Source organism: Pinus tabuliformis, chromosome 5_1, assembly GCF_031772625.1.
Source record: "Pinus tabuliformis cultivar Carrire ecotype Pingquan chromosome 5_1, CPIR1, whole genome shotgun sequence".
Lineage (NCBI taxonomy): Eukaryota > Viridiplantae > Streptophyta > Pinopsida > Pinales > Pinaceae > Pinus > Pinus tabuliformis.
The window spans coordinates 793307340-793314709 of NC_142305.1; positions in this window are offsets into that span (position 1 = coordinate 793307340).

Below are 7370 nucleotides of genomic sequence, written 5' to 3' on the forward strand. Positions count from 1 at the left end.
CATACCATCCGCTCACCTTTGTTTATTTTGGTAGACATCGCCGAAGAAGTGTTTTGTTTGCGCTGTGAATAGAACAATATTTGGGTAACCTGTAAGAGGTAGGCCTCTCTTGGTAAAACAAATTTTTTAAAGGACTAAAGAAGGGTTAACCTTGAAACTCTGTTTTATACCTGGGGGCATGCAAACCTTTTGGAGTGTAAGCGAAGAGTGACTATTTATTTTTTTAAATTTATAGGACCTCTAACCCTTTAAACTCGTAGGATTGGTCATCCCCTAACTTGCATAAAGAAAGGATGTGGGGCAAAACTCTAAAAATTGTCGTTTTATATGAGACATTCTTATCATACGACTGGATTAATCGAGCAGTTTTAGCACATAGTTCAAGCTTGTTAAAAATAAACATAAGACATGAGCAAATGTTTCCACCCGTGTTTAAGCTCGTTAAAAAATGAACTATTCCTCGGTAAATAACCATCGTGAATGTAGCACTTCAGCCATTAAAGCCTTGGTCGTGTTTGCACCATCACCTCCATTTTTTCATTGGCCGATCATTCACCTCCATTTGATTGTTTACCCATTTTGAGGAACAACTGCGAAGAGTGATCTCACTAGCCATCCTTGTGACACTGCCGTGATTGGAAAATTCCAAACCTTACCTGGAATCAACTGCTAACCATGTTATCACTCGTTCCTCAAAAGACGAGTCTCCTTTAAGCTCTTTTCAACTGACTCGTAAAATATGAAAAGATTGCCGAGCCATTGGCCTTTCCAGCTCGTTAAAGGGACAGGAAGTGCTATCCCTCCTCTAGATTTTAATCTTTTTGGACCTGAGGGATTATTACACAAAAAGATCGAGTGCTTGTTTTGTTCGGCTCGTTAAAAGTATCGAAAATTCATCCCTTCTGTATTGTTTTATACTTTTTCGGACTTAAGGGATTAGATGACGAAAAAAGAATTTTGGAGTTACCTTTACGTTCCTTTTCAGACTCTCTAAAATTGAAAAGGACCGAGTTATCTTTGTCGTTAAACTCGTTAAAAAGATTAATAGCGACAAACTTGTCTATAGACGAGAATGAGTTTCACTATCGATAGGCTCGTTAAAACATAGCGATGGGTTTGCCCGAAGGACAAATTATAGAGCAAGCATATGTTATCCTCCTCAAGCTTGAAAAAAATAAAGAGGTACTGGTCAGCAATGACAGGGGAAAATTGGGAAGAAAACTCAAAGAAACTTTATTGGTAGCAAGTCGCTCTTGAACATGAGACTTCCACTCCGTGTCCGAGTCGGGTTGGGTTGTTTCATTCACCGGTCACATCACCATGGTCACGCCATACCATCCACATTTGGGGTTAATTCTACCAATCCATCACATCAGTGGCGTCGATATGTTCAAGAGAAGTCATTCAGAGAATTCACCTGTGTCTCACCCACTACCATACATTATACTCCATTCTTTCATGACCACCACCCTGAACCTTATATCACCAGATCGTTTTCACCTCCATTAAAATCATTTGCTCCATTCCGTGTCATTGATGTGGGATTCATTAAGGCCCTCCTGTTACGGATCACTTCTTTTCGACATCAGCTCATTATCCAAGAAGTTGGTATAGGAACACCCCATTCAGTACTTTGACGCTTACATGCCTGAATGGCAAGTTTCTCACTTCCGGCGACAGGTTTACATCAATGGCCTTTGACCGAAAGATTTTGCTTGGTGTTCGACGCCAAGTCCTTATTCACACCACGTGAATTGTACTGCAGTACCTTGAGGGTCATTATCATTATCGGTGATTCCTCTCGCGCTTGTTAACAATTTACATCATTGACTGGTAATCGAGCGATGTCTTTTCATGTTCGACTTCAGAACATTTCTCACATGGATCGACTTGTACTCCGAGTGAAGATCGGACGAGATTGAAGACCCCGGATCTAGTTTCATCCATCCGGGTTGCGATATATATTCAGGGAAATAAAAGCATTAAATGTACATCATTGCTGCACAGATAATCATCCACCAAAAAGGATGATGGCTCTATCAGAATCATCAGTCTACACTCAGACGGTTGTTTGTCCTATGTACATGAAAATGAATTTATAAAGCCGAGCATGGGAATGCCCACCTCAGCTAGATCATGAAAATAGTATGAAGATAATGTATTGTATTGTATCTTATTACAGGTCTCCTCCCAGCATTGAAAGAACTTCGGATCCTCTTAATAAAGCATTTCACTCGACACCAAAAGGTTAACGGCCTCATACTTTAGGGGGCAACTGTTATAGAAATTTTTGTGCCCTGCAACCACAAGCATGAAATGTCCATAAACTAAGGGCTTCTAAGTCCCTAAAAATGTTGTTCTAACTCCTAAAGGAACAAGGTCAACATATTACATCTTCTCCTAGAAGTTCTCCATGAGAAAATGCTCAGAATTGGTCAAAACAAGATCATTTCAGCTGCTCCACTGGCTAGGTACGTTGCATTGCACCTAAATACACTGTGAGGGTGCGTTGCATTTCAAAAGTCCCTTCTGTGGGGTGCGATGGGCGAGAAATGACAAATGGCAGTGTCATTCCGCGAGGTGAAGAGACAATGGAAGCTTCCAGAATTTTCTCCTATGACACTTGCCTCACTGAATTCGACCAAGGATGAGTAAGAGGCCTTCAGTCTTCAAGTGGAAGCAAGAACTATCAGAGAGAAGACACTAATCAAATCACAAGCTGACTCATCCCCCTTACAGATATCTATATATGGATCCCTCATCCCAGAGATCCAGAGGCTGGAATTTTGCATATTGTAAGGAATTGTTGTTGGTTTTTCGAGACAAACATCAGATTGTTGGGTGATCTATGCTTTGTTTGAGGTGAAGAGGGGCTTCTTTACTGGGAGGTTGATGCTGGGTCGGAACAACTGGTTGTAACTCCTCCTGGATCTTTTCTTGTTTATCAATAAAAACTATTTGAGTTTTCCTCCATGCTTTTGTATCATTGATGCTTGTTACATTTGTATGGTCAATTTACATCTGATCCTAGATTGTTTATGAATATAGATCCATGTCTTTGTATAGTGCTATGCTTCTGTGATCTTACAGGTACTTTGTGAAGCTGGGCGTGCAAGGGAGAAGGTAGCTAAGGACTATCAAAGAAGAGAGGGATCGAATCGAGGGATTAGCGCAAGACAGAGGTTGGTCTTTCTGTTCCTCTCTATCTATAATTCATAAAGGAAAGACAAAAGTAGTTTTTCTCTGTTTGTTTCTAAGGCAGCTGTCACACCTTAGTGGGATAGAGTAGTTCTATATAGACACTTTTCCCTGTAACACTAGGCCCATCGAGGAACACAATACCTGGATTTATCACAAACCACAATTCGGTTTAGGGGTCACTAGGCTAGTTGCTTTACCGCAATCCACATTCCGATTCAGGGATCACTAGGCCATGTGTTATTTCTTTCAGAGATCCATGTCACTGAGCTTCAAATCCATTCAACAATCTAGATCAACCAAAACATGAGAACCCCATCACACCATGGCTATCAGGAAATGGAAAGGCTAGGATGAAAACACTGTCACACCTAGGAAAATGTTGGGTCCCTATAATACTAGTGAATACCCCATTAATATTGTAGTTATACCCCTTATTTATATTGTTGTGCCCCTATTACCCCCATGTTGTTATTTCTGTGCCCCATAGAATCCCTCTATTGTTATTTTTGTGGCTTTATATTATTATTGTTAGGTCGGCTGGATTATATTGTGACTCCTTAGACTCCTATATATAGAAAGGAGGTTTTGTCATTTGTATCATCGAAGAATTGTTCATTTATGTAATGTAAAGGAGGTTGCGCCCTCGAAGAGGCTGAATTCTAAGGCGTTGATCTATCTTTTCTATCTTTTCTTGAGCTGGTTTCATAACATTTGGTATCAGAGCTTTGGATTTTAGGGTTTCGCTGCTCCAAACAGGTCATCGTGGAATTTTCGCTATAACTTTTTTTCTGTGACGTTTCAGAAATCGAAAAAAAAACCATTTGAGAAGAAATCACGCTGAACCTTGGGTCTAAATTTCAGAGCTTTTCGTGTGATATTTGTGGAGATATGATCTGAGGAAGTTGGTCTTTTTGCAGACTCCTGAATTACATTCAAAACAGGTGACCTGGGGAAAATCGTCATAACTTTCTCTCTGGGGATTGGATTGAAATTTTGTAAGAAGGTACAGAAAGAGGATGGAATGTAGTTTTTTTTATGTGAGTTTCAAATCCAAAGGTTGAAACGGTGACTCGTGGCACGTCGTACCAATTTGCTCTACTGAACTAGTCTAAAAGCAAGTCACTGTGGGGGATTTCACATAACTTTTCCTTGGAAAATCCAATTTGGGTCAGACTTGTGGCATTGGAAAGAGGAAGTAGAAGGCTACTACACATCACAATTTCAGAAATCAATTATCCGAAGTTACAGAGATACATCAGATTCAATATCAGACTTCTATAAAGTGAAAAAAGGTGTGTAGTTTTTTTTAAATTTTTGTGTAAGCTTGGTTTAACAGAATTAAAAGGGCATAGTAAAGCATTATTATCGGTAACTGATGCCCCAAGGAAAGAAAATGCAAACACCTAGTAAGGAACCTGAAAGCTCTAGCATGACTCATGAAGAAGAGGAAGAAATGCTACATGATATATCAAAATTACAAGAACAAGTGCAACAAATGTCACGCTCACAAAAGCTAACATAAGCTAAGATAAATAGCATGGAATCTAAGATAAATGGCGTGGAATCTAAGATAAAGGGCATGGAAGCTAAGATGTATGATTCGAAGATAGATTTGAAGAGAGACATGGCAGATTTGAAGACAGATTTGAAGACAGACATGGCAGATTTGAAGACAGATTTGACAAATTTTCTACAAGAAATACTTACTAATGGTGAAAAGGTTGTAAAGGAAACTCATGATGTGAACAAAAGTAATGTTAATCATGTTTCCATAGACTCTAATGTTGGATCGAAGACCCACCATATTCCAAAAATCGATATGAGGAAGTTTGATGGCAAGGATCCCGCCACATGGATATTACAGATGGAGCAGTTCTTCGATCTCAAAAATGTGCAAAACACACAAAAGGTACGTATGGCAACTGTATATTTGGAACCAAATCAGTTTGTATGGTATCAATGGCTTTGCTCTCATAAACAATTTATCACTTGGGCAATTTTTACGGAATAATTGATAGCACATTATGAAGATACAAAAAGCAACACTTTTTTTAGCCAATTGATAAGTCTCAAACAAAAGGGTTCAGTAATGGAGCACATTGAGGAGTTCCAAAAATTGAACATAAGGGTAAAAGATATTCCAGAGGAGCATAGGATTGATGTGTTCATAGGGTCTTTAAAGGATAATATCCAACATGATGTTCGCCTTTGGGAACCTGATTCATTAGAGAAGGCATTCCGGTTAGCAAGAAAAATGGAAAGCAAAATTATGGCAACCAGGAAGCATACCACTCACAACTATAAAGACGGAAGTGTTGTTGCCCCTAGTCTTCCACAACCTATAAGGTTGACACCACAACAATTGGAAGAAAAAAGAGCAAAAGGGCTTTGTTACAGTTGTGATAGCAAATACACTAAAGGTCATAAGTGTGCTGAGAAGAAATTATTCTACATAGATTGTGAAGAGGAAGAAGAAAAGGAGAAAGAAAGGTCAAAAGAAGAAGATATACTCCAGGAACAAAGCCTAGATGAAGAACAAATAAATCTGACCATATCTTGTAATGCATTGGTGGGAATTACCACTCCTCAAACCATCAAGATAGAAGGACAAATCAAGAAGAAAAAGGTAATAGTGTTGATTGATTCAGGAAGCACCCACAATTTTATTCATTGTAGGGTAGCAAAAGAATTGAATTGCTTCCTATATCCAGCACCAGAGTGTCAAGTGATGATTGCAAATGGAGGAACAATAAATTTCTCTCGAAGGTGCCATAATATCAAGCTATCCATGGGAGAATATGTATTGACTAGCCCAATGCTTTCCATTCCAATGGGAGGTGCTGATGTTGTACTAGGAGTCCAATGGCTACAATCCTTGGGTACAATAGCTTTTAATTTTCAAGAACTTTTCATCAAATTTTCTACGGAAGGAAAGGAAGTTGAATTAAGGGGTATTGCAGGGAAACCAGGAAAGATAATCAGCTCTAATGGTATGACAAAGCTTCTAAAAAAGGAGCAAAGAGGTGTAATTGCACAATTATGTTCGCTAGATGTTTCCACATCGGAATCATCTATTTCTCCAGATCTCAAAAAATTATTGGACAATCATTCCAAGGTATTTGAGACTCCCAAAGGTCTCCCACCTATGCGTGATCATGATCATGCTATTCATCTGATTCCAGGAAGTGTTCCTCCAAACATCAGGCCGTACAGATATCCCTATGTCCAAAAAAGTGAAATTGAACGTATGGTTGCAGAAATGCTAGAGGCTGGTATAATTCAACCAAGTCAAAGTTCTTTCTCTGCTCCAGTAGTATTGGTGCACAAGAAGGATGGATCATGGCGCATGTGTCCAGATTATAGGGAGCTCAACAAGCTCACTATTAAAGATAAGTTCCCCATTCCTGTCATTGATGAATTACTGGATGAATTGCATGGATCAATTTACTTCACCAAGTTGGATCTTCGTTCGGGATATCATCAAATCAGAATGAAGATTGAAGACATTCCGAAAACGATATTTAGAACTCATGAGGGTCATTATGAATTTTTGGTCATGCCTTTTGGCCTTACCAATGCACCTTCAACATTTCAAGGTTTGATGAATTCAATTTTCAAACCATTCCTTAGAAAATTTGTGTTAGTATTTTTTGATGATATACTAATCTACAACAAGTCTTGGAAGGATCATGTTGAACATGTTGACAGGGTGCTACAACTATTGGAGGAGAAACAATTATATGCAAAAAGATCCAAATGTTTCTTTGGAGTCCAGGAGGTGGAATATTTGGGTCATATTGTATCTCATGAAGGAGTTAAGGTAGACCCTAGCAAAATTAAAGCCATTAAGGAATGGAAAATCCCCACATCCATAAAGCATCTGCGAGGATTTCTTGGGTTGACAGGGTATTATCGCAAGTTTGTTAAGAATTATGGGAGAATAGCAGCACCTCTAACAACATTATTGAAGAAAGATGCATTTTCATGGACTCCGGAAGCAACAAAGGCCTTTGAACATCTTAAAGAGGCAATGTGCCAAGCACCAGTCTTAGCTACACCGGACTTCACAAAAACCTTTATTGTGGAATGTGATGCTTCAGGAAATGGAATTGGTGTTGTTCTAATGCAAGATGAAAGACCCATTGCTTTTGAAAGTCGTCCAATCAAGG